General features: G+C 36.6%; 1 long non-coding RNA gene across 1 annotated transcript; it reads left to right on the top strand.

The window, feature by feature from the left end:
- Positions 1–6,230: 6,230 nt before the first annotated feature.
- Positions 6,231–14,506, top strand: LOC139802108 (uncharacterized). The gene is made up of 3 exons (XR_011728512.1): positions 6,231–6,377; positions 6,907–7,048; positions 14,064–14,506. It is a non-coding gene; the product is annotated as an uncharacterized lncRNA (long non-coding RNA).
- The last annotated feature ends 13 nt before the right edge of the window (positions 14,507–14,519 follow it).

Genomic DNA, 14,519 nt, shown 5'->3' with positions numbered 1-14,519 from the left:
AAAATTTTTATGATCAGGAGCCAATGCATTTATAAATGCAGTAACCTTACAGTATGAATTTAAAATTTAATCCAAAGAGATGTGAGCTGTTTTTTAAAACAAGTACGTTATTTTGACTACACAATCAATATTTTTTATTTTCACAATAAAAAAGAAAGCTGAGGCTGTCCAAAACTTGCCAGCTCTTCGGATGCTCACATGTTCAGAGTTTTTAGGCCTCCTTTTACAAAAAGTTCATTTGTAGGTTGGCCAGAGCAGCAAAACCACTACATAAGTTGGGTAAAGAAAAGAAACCTTTTCAGTGATCAGCAGTGTGTGATTTAGCATTCCAAGAGTCAAAGAGGCTCTTGTGATTGCTCCTGTTTTCCTCTCCCTGTGCTTCAAAACCCCTTTCATATTGTGCACAGCTGCTAGCACTTACAGTTAGGGGATAGTGTTGACACAGGGACACAAAGGGTTTGAGATATTGCTTGCTTATTACCAGGGTGGGAGGTCAGGGGGAGGACGTGTGGGGGTAGGAGTTTTCCAAAGGCAACCCATGGCAGAAGTAACTCATGGCTATGGTTACAGACTGTTTTCTTAGTTGGGAGTTTAGGATGAGGATAGACCATGCGATCTCATAATCTCCATTATTCTTTAGATTCAGGTATTCTGAGGGAAAGCTGTCAAGCAGTCACAGCTCTGCTACACTGTGCTGCAGACTTAAGCAGAGTCATGGCAATGCTGCTGCTGCATTCATATGGCATTTTGATTGCAAGTATTTCCATAAAAGGAATGAGTGAACTTGGTAAAAAAAAAAAACAAACAAAAACTTCTTTTCCATTCTACACCCAGGAGTTACTGAAAGTAAAATCTCAGCATTTGTGCTATATATGAGCAAGCAGTTGATAAACAGCTTCCTTTAGGAAGTATCTTTTTGAGCTATTGCAATAAAAGCTCATGGTTCACAATGTGAAATATGAGGTATTCTACAGGTGAAAAATAAGTGATGATGGCAAGGATGAGGCATTGCTGTGTACCAGTACATGTGGAAAGAGAAATAATCCATCCCCTCTGCGGGCTCATGTTAGTGATTCTGTCTGGGGCTCTCCAGTGAGGGGTACCTGTAACATCAAACTGTACTAAAGTTTTTGAGAAAAAGGAGTAAGATCAGGATTCTGAACCTGCTGGACTGCAGGAGCCTTGGCATTCTGCACGTTGTGCTTTGATGTGAGTGAGGTTCTCACAGTCGAGCAACTCTGAACATTTTCACAAAACCAAGGAGAAGCTGGGGGCACTTGGACTGGGGTTAAAGACTTGAATTGTTTTAGTAAGGTTGTCAAATTCTCTAGTTTGTAAAGACAAGTTGTTTGCAAAGTGATTCAGATAAAAAATTTAACCAAACCTTGATGGACTATGTTTTGGGTAGAATCAGTTCTTGCCAGAGAGAAGAAATCGATCACTGGGTTAAGCATCACCTCTGTAAATACCCTCAAGGGATTTCATACAGTGCCAGTGAACTGAAAAAGATAGTACTCTCATGGATGAAGTTCCTAAATAGGGAGGGGGAAAACAAAACACAAAACAAACAGAAAAACCAAACTTACTAGGATAATGCAGAAAATTTGTAGATAAAAGTGACATTTATTTCTACAAAAATTAAAACAGCCTAGCAGGTAAGGACACTTAACTATACTTTTTATCATGTCTCCAAGCATGATTTTCCAATCCTAGGAGAAAGAAAAGCAGAACTCCTTTGAGTGATCCAATAAAATAAGGATACATATATATGAAGTAATAAATGGGATACATGGGGTCCCAAGACTTTCAGAGTTGTTCATAAGGAATAGATGATGTGATAACAAGGATTTCAGTAAAATTGCGTCAATATATTGATCACATGATGTGCTGACTCACATAGACTTTGAAGCTAGAAGCAAAGAAACAATTTCCTTCTGTTCAAAAATCTTGTGCATTCTTTATAAATACACAGGATTAAAGGAGAAAACCACCTGATTTCAGCATCTGTTTCTATTAAATTGGAAGCGAACGTTAGTGAGCTTTTCGCTGTTGAAATGGTTTGAGTGGGGTTTTTTTTGCATGTTTACTTTTCAAAACTCAGTTTTTAAAAAAAATGGGGTATATCCAATAGGAATGAATTAGTATTGCATTCATAGAGGAAGAATTTTGATTCCTGTCCCAAACGTGGTTTTTATGTCAAAGCCAGAAGGGGTAAAAAAACCCTCAAAAGTTTGAAGCTTAAGAAATTTTGTACAAAATGAATATGTCAGAGTGTTTCAGCAGGTTGCCTGTACCCCCCAGGCTGTTCTTTTACACTGCATGACAATCTCTGCATAGAGCTGTAATTTCACTAGGTCACCATAATACAGGTGAGATCTTCACAACTCCTTTATCATCCAGGTGTATTTCTGTGAAAAGTCTGAATGCCCTAAACGACTGTTGATATTCTGTTTGTGGTAACAGTGCTTTTAATGCAAAACTTTGCCACCAAATGAGTTATCAAGGATATTAGCAAGCTCAAGTGATTATACTAGTGACTACTGCATCTTAAAAATCTTTGTTGTCATTCCAGTTGTATGACTTTGTTGCATCTTGTACTGGAAGAAGCAACAGGAATTGTTTTAATACTCTCTTCACTCTCTAAAGGTTCATTTCTGTTCTCCAAAAAATAAAATCTGTAGTAAGAGAGTTGTTCTAGGGTATGGGCATGTGAATAGATGCTGTTCTATGCTAAGAAGCTGCACTCATGGTCTAAGATCTTGGTAAATGGAAGTTATTACTTATAGGAAGAGATGTAAGCTACCTTACAGCTTTAGATCTAGGTGCCAGTCAGCATTTTTGCAACTGATGTTATTGCACAGCAGCACTGCTGGCTTTCAGCTTTAAATGTCCATATGCAAGATATAAAAAGTTTCCTCTTCAGTGATAAGGGTGAGCTGTCCCTCACACTGAGAGACAGGCAGTGGGTATGGGGCTGCAGCTGAGGAGCACATCATTTAGCAAGGCTTGGTTTTTACAAGTGCAAGTATTTTGCTTAGTAGTAAAATTTTCCAATTGTACATCTCATATAAGGTTTTTTTTAAATTTTGGCATAGGTTTTGCAAATTTACACTGTGTGCTCTCAAGCACACATTGCCATGGAGTAGAATGATAGCTTCATATGGATGTATGCAACTTTTTCTGCAAGTTTGCAGTTGCCATATTTAATGACATTGTGTGATTATCTATCACACAATGTTGCATCTTTCTTTTGATAATCATAGTACAATTATAAGGTCTCATGATGAACCAAGTTATACTGAAGTTGTACTAAGCTGCAAGTGCTATTTTACTTGAGAAGGCTTAGCTATAAAAAATAATGTGACTTGCCTGAAGCCACACAGCTAATCTTTAAGAAAGCCAGAGTAGGTTTGGATTTATTCTTTCTGTCTTTTGTTTTAAATATAGGATATATTTCTTCTTCCAAATAAGGTAGGACAGGCAGGGGGAAATTATCATGGCTGTATATCCCCAGTATATAAAATAGATTATGCAGGAGTGGACATTAGCATATATGTTTGCACTTGCAAGTTAAAATCAGTCATAAAAAATTTCAGCTTAAATGAAAATTTTAATAAGCATGTGCATTTGAACAACTATACAACTTTATTATCTGAACGGTGGCTTTCTCTAAAAATGCATAAATATGCATCTACTTGAAAGATTTCTAATATTGCTATATTAAAATTCTTATAATCAATAAAAATATGTGGAATGACAAATAATATTTCCATATGCAAAAATCCTTAGAACTGTGTGGTCTAAAAATGAGACATTTCCAAATAAAATTGAGCTATGCAGAAGAAATTGAGGGAAAAGTCCTTAAGGTGACTTTTAAATGAAAATGAAATGTCTTTTAGTAAGTTTCAGAGGTACAATATTACAGACTAGTAGAATTGTATCTCATTAATTTCATACATAGATTTTATGTGAGGCTATTTGATTATAATTTGATTATCTGACCCTGTAATTAAAGTTTATTGCCAATTTCAAAGCTTATGTGTAAAATGAACTGGTTTTCTTCAAAGCAATATACAATCCATTGGACTCATTGACTGCTAGTTTTGCATTTAAATGGAAAAGTCTGTTATAACATGACAAACAGGTTCAGGTTTTGATCATTAATCCTGCTAAGCAATATTCATAAATTCAATTTTGAATCAGTTGGAATACTTTTCTTTTATTAGTTTCTGTGTTATTAAATGAGATTGTTTCTGACTAATATATTTCTGGACTCAAACTGTAGCTCCAAGCTGTTATTCAAATCAAATAACATGCCCCTTACTTGTGCCTAGCACTAATAAATGCCAACTTGTGATACATTTGCTGGAGACTGTCACGAATATTAAAGGAGGCAATAATGCCACTAATGTCTCATAAGTAAGCTTATTTTTCTAAAGGGCTGAAATCAGTCATCCTGCTGAGGGGGGCAAAAGGGGAAGAACCTTTAAGACTTAAAGCCTAAAGCATTATTTTACTCAGCTAAATATTATTATTGGGAAGGTAAATGAGGGAGAAATTACCACTGGAGAGAATGAAAAATAAAACATGTAACTTCTGGTGCCACCCTGAGCAACAGAAATGCATCCACTGGATGAGCATATGCTGGGTTTAGTAGAATTGCATGTTCATTGGTTTTGAGGCATGTTTTTTCTCCCTCTGAATGTTTGAATTAAAGAAAGAAAGAAAAAAAAAACAACCCAACACCCTTTTACTGTTATTGTCAACCACCTACTTCAGTTCTTTTGAGATATGACTGGGTTTTGGCATAGAACACAAGATTAACATGTTGACATGAGTTGATCTAATATATAAATAGGATTAACTTGTCTTAAGAAGTCATCCCACAGCCTGGGTGACTTGGGAAGGAGTGGATCAGGTGGAGCAGGGGTGTGACTGGAACTGGGAGCCACAGCAGGTACCCTACCTGTGGCCCAGTTGGATACAAGGGCACTGCTGAAATGTAGACACCATTATTTTACCTGCTTTGCTTTCTCCTAGGTCAGCATACTGCCCCTTCCTTTGTTGAGGGTAAAATATTGATAATGAGTGTCCATTCCATGACTCTATGGATTTTTTTTGTGTCACTTTGAGCCACGTACTCATCTCTTGGTTTCTCTAGCTTTCCCCCAAATGTTTGAAACTGAGTTTTTTGAAGAGGTATTTGTGTTTTAGTTTTGGGGGAGTATGAATTCTTAGCATTCCTACTTTCTCAAAAGTTCTTTGTACTTTCTTTTCTTTAAAAAAAAAATCAGTTTATCTGTTCAACTTTATTTTGTCAGTATCAGAGAATGTACCAAAATAACAGAAAGGTTTTAGTAGAGGGACAAATGTATTTGGGTTTGGTTCCTGTGTTTTTTAAAATGATCATTCCAGGATGAAAGATTTAATAGAAAATCTGATGGTGTGTTTTATGATTGCCTTTTCTTTTTATAAACTGTTCTGTGTTGTGTGGGATTTATTCCAATTGGATTAAGCTTTCAAACTGTCTGTGACCTCTGCACTGGCTGTTTCCAAAAGGTGCACTGTCTTAAGGACACCATTAAGAATTTGTCACCTAGCTGGAATGGAACATTTGTCCTCTCACACGTTTTGTTGTGGCCTCCAGCCATAGCCCCTTTCCTCAGGCAGTGGCCTTGTCAGAGTGCATCAGCTACCTGGGCACTCAGAGGAGTTACCCTTGGGATAGCTGTACAGAGGCATCACTTCACCCCCTGAGCTAGCAGGGAACCCCTGACCTAGCACTTCACTTTTAGATTTTCCATTTTTCATGTAGAACAGAAACTAATAATGACTTTTCCTCATTAGAGACTGTTGGGAACTGAGGCAGAGCTGTGGTTCACAGAGCAGATGAACAATACTTGCCTAAAAGTATCCTGCAACTTTAGTGATTTTTATTTTAATTTATTTTTTTTAAGAACAGATATTCTAATTTTAAGGGGAATCAGCATGATTTTACAAAGACTTATATAGCATTCATTTATTCTGTCAGTCTTATTCCCCCACTCATAACAACTTGGTTTTGTTTATCTTGTCTAAATTTTCAGAAAGTGAAAGCTTGGTGTGTATGCAGTACTTAAAATTTAACTTATCTTGCTGAATACCCTAGTTCCTTTTTCTGGAATGAAGGTCATGTCATGCTTTTAAATGTTAAATGATAATGCTGCTATAACAAATACATTATGAAACAACTTATAACAAATGTTACATCATATAGATTTTGTACTGAATATTTTATTCTATTTTGTTGGGTTTTTTTCTTAGTTCATACCATTTAGACCCCCCCTCAGAGTCTGAAGGACTCACACCGCAGAAAATGCATCTGTGATACCCTTCATGTAAGTCAGATATAGAGGGATTAAACATTTTTATATCAAGCCTCAGTTATTCTGAGCAGGTCAGCCTTTCAAAGCCTCTGCTTCAGTTTTCTTGCAAGTTAAGGTCAAACACAAAATTTGTGGGAATCAGCTCAAAGTATGCAGAACTTTGCAAAATTCGTCACCTTGAAATATGTCCAAACAGGTTCTCAAATCAGTATTGCAACAGCAGTCAGAAATGCCTTCCACATTTTACAGTGTCCTTCAGGACAAGAACAGGTCCTCTCAGATAGAATTGTTTTTCAAAGAGTGAAAATCTTCAACCTGATGGTATTTGAGGGCAGAAGAATGTTAACCAAAGTGTGGCATAATGCTCTTGCTTGTTCACATTCAATTTTGAAATGATTTAAAAATGAAGGAGTGGGGGACAGAGAACTATTTTTCATGTGGTTTATCCACTGACACTGTTTCAACTTGTAAGCCCAGATTTATTCATGATGTTAGTGCCATTATGGCACAGGTGATTTTATCCCTGCTGCTTTTCTTACAGATGCCCTGCTATCCAGCCTTCCCGGTCTCCTTGGTTAATTCAGTCCACATGCCAAAAATAACTATCTTAAGTTTGCTGCTGACCACAGTGATGTGAAACTTTGGAATCTGTGGAGCTCTGATGTCATAAGGGAGTCATTAAGGTAAGAGTGGCTTATATGGAGGCCTGAAGGCCCATGGCAATTAATCACCTTCCCATAGGAAAAGTATTTATTTAATCATTCTGATGGTAGCTCTGTCAACAATGAAATTGTCCACTCAAAGTACAAACGTGTAAATGGACATCCCAGCAAAAGGCAGCAATCTTTCAAAGTAACATTTCACATTATTCAGATCATTCCACTTGTTTTCCTCCTTCTCTTGCCCCCAGCTCGAGACTGTTATTGATATAAAGGTTGAAGCTCAGGCAGCTTAACTGTTATGTGGAATGACCTTTACTTTTAATATTAATATATTATTGTAAAGTCGATGAGACTCATAAATGCAATTTTAGAATTCATATCAAATGCCACGTGCTGAACCCATTGCAACTTTTCCTCTAGTCCTGTGGCAGGTTGCAAACTATGTGAATTAATATGCATCATATTCCTTCACCTTTATTTACTTAGAGAGGTTTGCCGAGCAACTTTATCAAGAGTAACATTATCAAGAGCTTTCCTGCAAGCCTCTTTATCATATTCACATCCGTGCCTGCTCGACACTTGTCACTGTCAATCAAATGGCAATAATACGCAGATGATTTGCTCATTTGGTTTAATAAAATCTCTCTGCTTATTTGCACTGCAGTCATTATGCCACATAATTGCTCTGCCGCTGAGGTGAAAGGCAGCCAGTTGCCTGGGGGATAAGAAGAGACTATTGCTATATGAAGGATTTGTTTCTTTGCCTCTGTCTCTCCCTAGTCACTCATATCCCTAAAATTAATATTGTATTTGAATCCAGTCCTGCTATTCTTATGCAGGCTAACATTGTTATTACTTATTATTTGGATGTGAAGTCATTTATTTTGAGTTTTGATGTCCAGGCTGTCAAGCTAAATTTCATTGTGTACTGCCACACACAATTTTTAACTGCCACTTAAACTCAATTCAAAATCCAAATTATGAAGAGAACATGTTCAAAGGAATGGGCTGACAGGAAGTATAGCTACAATTTTTATTTTCCAGGAAATCAAAGTATAAGATCTTGTTATTGTTCTGTGCTGGAGATGTGGGGAATTTTCATACTTCATAATCTTTTTTGCATTGGCTGGACACTGTGATTCAGAAACAGACAAAAAGGGGGCTATTTATGCACATGAGCAGCCCTTAGGGTGCAAAACAAAGGCATTCACTTCCAGAAATGACATAGCAGAGAACTAGCTCAACTTACTGTTGTAAATTCGTGAATGATTTGTACTCCATTTTCCAGTAGATTCTACTGTGATGGATGGTGGAAATAAAAATGAGGAATCTATCTGTGTAACACAAACCTCAGCTCCTTCACTGCACAGTTAATGTGGCAGACACTGTCATGTGATAATAGTAATGATCCTCTATTTTGGCAGTGATTCCATCTCAGTGGTATACTCAGTTAGGAGCCTAAAATAGTGGTATTTTTTAATGTATTCCAGACAGCAAGCACTTAATAATTTATTAAAAAAAAAAAAAAAAAAAAAGGAAAAACAGACTAAAATTGCCCATGAGAGGATGCATCAATGTTCAGCTCCCCCCTTTTTACTCGAAGTCCTGCATTGAGTTTACCTGGGACTCTGCTGGTAGGTCAGAGGAAGTACTGATGTCTTAAGGTTTTAAGGCAGTTGAACTTGAGGACATCTTTTCTATCTCTGTGAACTCAATCTAATAGTCTTCAGATACAGAAAGAGAGTGATTAGCCATAAAGTAAACATAGGGATAGTTTTGTTAGCTGCCTGAATTCAGAAAGTCCTCATATAATTAGAAGAGCACAATAACTCAGAAGCCCAAAAGAAGACTAATAAGTCACCTCCAACCTTTGTGTAGGCCATTAGGTTTCATCCAGTCAATGTGATATTGAACCCAGTAGCTAGATAAATTTAGACTGTGAGATTTTCAAACCCACTTTGAAGAAATCAAGAGATTTAAATGAACTCCTTTAATCAGTTAGATGAAGTAGTTAATCACTCTCACCATTAAAATATTTACTCAATGTCTCATGTGAAATTTGTTGCTCTTATGGCTTTCCATACCAGGTTAAAAATATAGTTATCTCCCAGCATTTTGTTTCTTTCTTCTTGTAATAGAGTTCTTCCTCAGTGGTTTTTGAACAAAATTAACATATCCTTTAATGTGGCATTTCAGCAGCTTTTTATGTGTACATGGCTCTTTGTTTTTATCACAAGTGAGTAATGACAGCAGATATCTAAGCAGTGCTTGGTGTAACATCAGTCTATATTTTGGGGAACAGGGAGGAAGAGCAGTTACAATGGGCAGCTAATATTGGACTTCTGTATTTTGTTGCATGATTTTCAGTAGAGGAGAGGACTGCATTTCTTTTATTCTTCACTGTATCATTTAGTATTTAGTTTATATTTTTGCTTGAATGAGCATACCTATGAAGCAATTGTGATCACCCTTTCACTATGTATCTTGATCATTTTTTACTACTGTGGAATGGATCAAACATTTCTGTTATCCAGGTATGGTTGTAGCTTCTATTTCCTGGGAAAAAATGTATCAGGTTATCAACCCAGCACTGGGATCTCTCATACTAAGGTAGGTTATGATATAAAACATACTTTCATTCTGTGTTCTGACCCAAACAGCTGTTCACTACAGACCAGCTGTTGCTACTACTTTGCAGTAGCCTATGTAGACAGACCATGAGGCTCATGGCTTGGAGAATTTTCAGAGGTACCAAAAAGAAAAAAATAATTTATTATTACACAGTCTGTGCTGAAAAAATGAAAAGTAATTCAATTGTGACAGTAGCTCTTTGCTTGGCTATTGAATAAGTTACTTGACATTTTTCAGGAGTATGCTCTGCTATTAATTGGAATCAATATATAAAATAACACAGAAAATACTGCATGGGGAACATCCTATCCAGGATTTTCATAAGAGGGAGAAATCTAATATTATACTTTGCTATTAATTAACATTAGACTGAAGAGGGTGTTTAAAATTCTGCAAAATGAGACATGATTATCTTTGTATAGTCTCTTTCTCATAATCTTCATTTTCCAAAGGCATTAAGGGACCTTATATTTGCAAAGTGGAAATTATTAAAGATAATTAAGATGAAAGTTTTATTTGATAGAGGAATTCTCATGATGGTTGGAAATACTCCATTTAAATCTAATCTCAGTTCACACTCTTGCTTTTTAGAGTGAGTTCTATGTAATAAGGGGAAACCACATACATCCAAGGTATGTTTTGAAACCACAGAGGCACTATTTGTGTCCCTTAAAGAAGAAGAAAATTAAACTTCCCAACAGCTTGTAGATTTGGTAACTGTCAAATATATAGAAGATAGGACTGAATGAGAGGACTTAGTTCCTTGATGAAACAGAAAGAACTGAATGGAAGGTCCAAATTGACACTAACCTACAAAAGAAAGGTTGCAGGTGGCAAAGAAAAGTTACAAGAATTCAGCTAAAATATAAAACATGTGAAACAGATGTGGTCAGAGGTGTTGTGTTGAGGAGTTTTTTGCCAGTGTATGTTCTTAATGATGGATGGAGTATTTCAACTGCAACCTTGTTGAATTTAACAGGAATTTTGTCCACACTTTTAATTAGTTTGTAATGTCCCCAGAACAAATCCCAGTCAAATCAGTTGTGAGTAGTCAGAATTAGGAGGCCAGCTGATGTTTCTGTCTCTCAGTCATGATACAGTAGAAGCTAATAATAAGCTTATCTGACTTTAAATAGCTTCTTTCTGAACAAATATTTTTTTTCATCTACTGATGCTTGTTTTTCTGAGGCTTTTCATCTGTGACTAAAGACAGCTGGATGCTGAATTCAGTAGAATTTCCAAGTCCTCTGAGTCAGTATTCTTCCTGCTTTTCTCTTACTCATTGCAAGGGATCCCTTTGCAGCAGAACAAAAGTGTTACTCTATTTTCCCACCCACTCATAGGCTCAACTTGTGTTGGCTGAAAGTTTGAGAATGATTCGGAGACATCACCAGCTCCTACATGCCGGTTTCCCCAGGAAGAATGACTGTACCACATCCCCTTCTCCCAGTGCCAGGATGCACAGGCTGTGGGAAGATGCTAGGCTGTAAGCCTTTTATTTCACTTTTGTGTTCAGATTGGCTTTAGAAAGAGCTAAATGTAGCAGTTTTCTTTATCTACTGTATACAGCATTTTTGTTTAGTTTAAGCCAGAAATATATATATACAATATAGAACCCTCAAAATATTGGAGGGTGGGGGTGAGAGCAGTGTTTCTGAGTTTTTATTCAGTCCTTTATGTTTGCAAACATGACATCTCTATCCTAAGTTACAAACTCTAAGTAACATTGGCTATAGTTTCTGTTTGGAGGAACTGGAGGGAAGAGAAACCATCTTTTTCCCAACCTTTTTTATTTGTTGGAATACTGAGGTCACCAGCCTCACATGTTAGCCTGCCTGACAGGGCAGCTGCCAATCCAGACTGGAGCCCTAAAGAAGACAGGATATTATGGATTGGAAGCATGGGATATCAGGTGCTGCTAAGTGGCATGTCACTTATTTAAGCACATTTCTTTCTGTGTCAGGGTTTACTTGATGACACATTCATAACCTGCTTTATTCTTTCTGTCTTTGAAGCAAGGAGCCCAGTACAGTTTCATCTGGTTGAGGTGTGCTTGGGTTTTTTTAGCTGCAGAGAGACTGTGTTGATTTTTAAAGTCTCCTGTCTGAGCTCTGAGGTTTAACTGGCCTGATACAACACCCTTTCTCACAGAGAGAGAACACTGTGCATTAAGTTTCTAAGTATCAGATCTTGCTAATTCTCACTGATGTGTTCTGGACTGAGGAGCCCCAAATCACCTCTCTTTGGGACTTAATTAGTTGAGCCAGGCAGACACAATCTTTGGTAGCTTTTCATAGCTGTTTCCTATGGAATGTGGTAGCTTCCTTTGCATATTCACCCTCTCTTTCCAGTCTTTACTCATCATACTCAGTTCTTTGATCAGTCATACGCTAAGTTTTTTTTAATATGCAGCTTTTTAAAATTACCAAACACTTACATACCTGCTTAATATGTCACTTTACTAGGAAAATAATAAGAAGATGAAAGAAGGAAAGTGACTTTGTGTAGAAAGCTGGCTCAAGGTGTGAGTGGAGAAAAAAAAAGTCTGACTTGATTATGTCTTATTATCTCTGAAATTATGTAGGAATTTTTCAGTCAACAAATTAATTTTCAGATGGAAAATCACAGTTATGAATTGGTTTTGGTCTGCCTTTCACTCATCATATCATACCATTAGAGGAAAAAAACTGGAGTTCATAATGATATTGGGGAAACTGGTGATCAAAGGTTGTTTACATGGACTGTGTTCACTGATTTGCCAAAGTTGTCTCATACAGATGCACTTTAATGACTCTTTTCTGCACAACTGATTTTTCAAAAAGATTCTTTAATCTGATTACCCTGTAATCTTAGTTATTATTGAGCGTGAGATTATATTTGTATTTGTTTGAAAGTATGTTTACATTATTATGATCCAAAACATTCCATGAAGGGAAATTGAAACACCCCCCCAGACAAGCAAACAAACAAATCTCCTTAAAGAAACAAACAAATAAACAATCTACAATTAAAAATAATTACTTATAAAGAAATAGTAATTACAGCTGTAAGTCAAATTAATACCTTATGAAAAATTATTAAAGAATGGCCGTAAAAATACTGAGGAATTTTAATTCATCAGTACCCATACACAGGTTAAATATGGGCTCTTATCCTGAAAATGTCTGTGTATCAATAAGTTGTATGGATTTGTAGTTTTTAGATTAATTTTACATGTTAGCATTAACAAGGCAGGGAATTCATACGCTTTTGATACCCATGGACCATAATGTCAAAATATGTGCTAAACAAATTGAGTGCCTCTCAACCACTTATCTTTTCTGGGATATTTTACCCTGTAAGCAAGTATTTCTACAGGTAGAAAAACAGTGCCATTGGGATCTAAGACTTCTTCAGTGGGATTTATCCTGACATTTTAAGCTTCTCATCAGATTCAAGTACCAGCTTGTTGTTGGTTATTTTTAATTTATTGACAAAATAGCCCTCCCTTTCCTCAAAACAGGGAATTACTTACAAAACCAGAATCAAAATTCATCTTAGAACTGAAATTCTCACCATTCAAATAAGAACAAATAAGCAAGCAAATTAGAAAGGAATAAAAAAGCACTGTCAGTTGTAGAAGTTTCGTGGTTCTGAGTTCTGCACAGTTAGACTCACAATAGCTAAGGCTCCTAGCTCATGGATTAAATAATCTGAAATACATTTACATTTAAATGTTTAATGTAGTTTTTCCACAATGTGAGTGAGACAGACAGAAGAGAACATAGTTTGAATGCTGTGACATGAGCTTTAATTAGTGATTGATAGCTTCTGCTGTTCAGGAACCATTATTACAGCCAGTCTCTCATGTTGTGAAATACATCAACAGCCAGGAAAGTACAAAAGGCTCAAAATATTATATACATATTTATTCTTTTTTATATGAAGTGAGTCTAGGTAGACAGGTGGCTTCCTATGGGGAGTAAATAAATCGAAGATTTCTGTCCCTTTGTTATAATGGTGAGTTTGCAGCTAACTGAGCAGAGGCCAGCAGTAGATTGTGCATTGCTACCTGGAGCACTAAATAACAGATTTGGATGAAGCATTGGAGCTATTTCATCTTACCTCAGAGAAAGTAAATATGCAGTCAAAAGAGATCTTATGATGATGCATCTATAGTTACATTTGTTCTAGCAATTTCATTTTAATAAAATCATTAGGAAAAATAAGTACATCATCTTTAACTGACAGTGCTATAGGAACAAGTTCCCAGCTTATGCTTGGTTTTAAGAAACTGGAGAAATACCACACTGTTAAGTGTAAGCTGGATTTGTATTTGATTTGCTGTTTGCTTCTAGTCTTCCTCCTCAAACCCCTGAACTTCTAATGAATTTTTATTAAATTTTTATCTTTTTCTTGTTAACAGGCTTGTCTTACACTAGGCTAAGTGAAACTGAGAAAAACAGTACTTAATTTCAAATCCAAGTGGAGCCCTGTGCCAAAGCAGCTCAACAGAGCCAAACCCCAACACGTGTGGGATCCACAGATCTGGACAGCATTTTCTGTCATGCTTTGAATAACTGGTTGGGAACTGGACAGGAACTAGCATTTCAGGTAACAAGTTTTGGGGAGGCCTTCCCAAAGACAATACCTTTCTGGTATATACCTGGGCATTACCTAGCAAGAAGGGCCAGAAAATAACCATGCCAAACAGTTTACTCAGATATTGTTTGTATTCCTGTCCTGCAGAATGATGAGAGGACAGTGACATCATGTATTCCTCCTTGGGACATCTGTTGTAGAAATGACCTCCTTCCATTCACTGCATCATATATGTATTTAAAATAAAAACACCTGTTTGTAAATATTCTTGATGTTTAAC

This window comes from Heliangelus exortis, chromosome 13, assembly GCF_036169615.1.
Source record: "Heliangelus exortis chromosome 13, bHelExo1.hap1, whole genome shotgun sequence".
In the NCBI taxonomy this organism is placed as follows: Eukaryota; Metazoa; Chordata; class Aves; order Apodiformes; family Trochilidae; genus Heliangelus; species Heliangelus exortis.
This window is presented reverse-complemented; position numbering and strand designations above follow the sequence as displayed.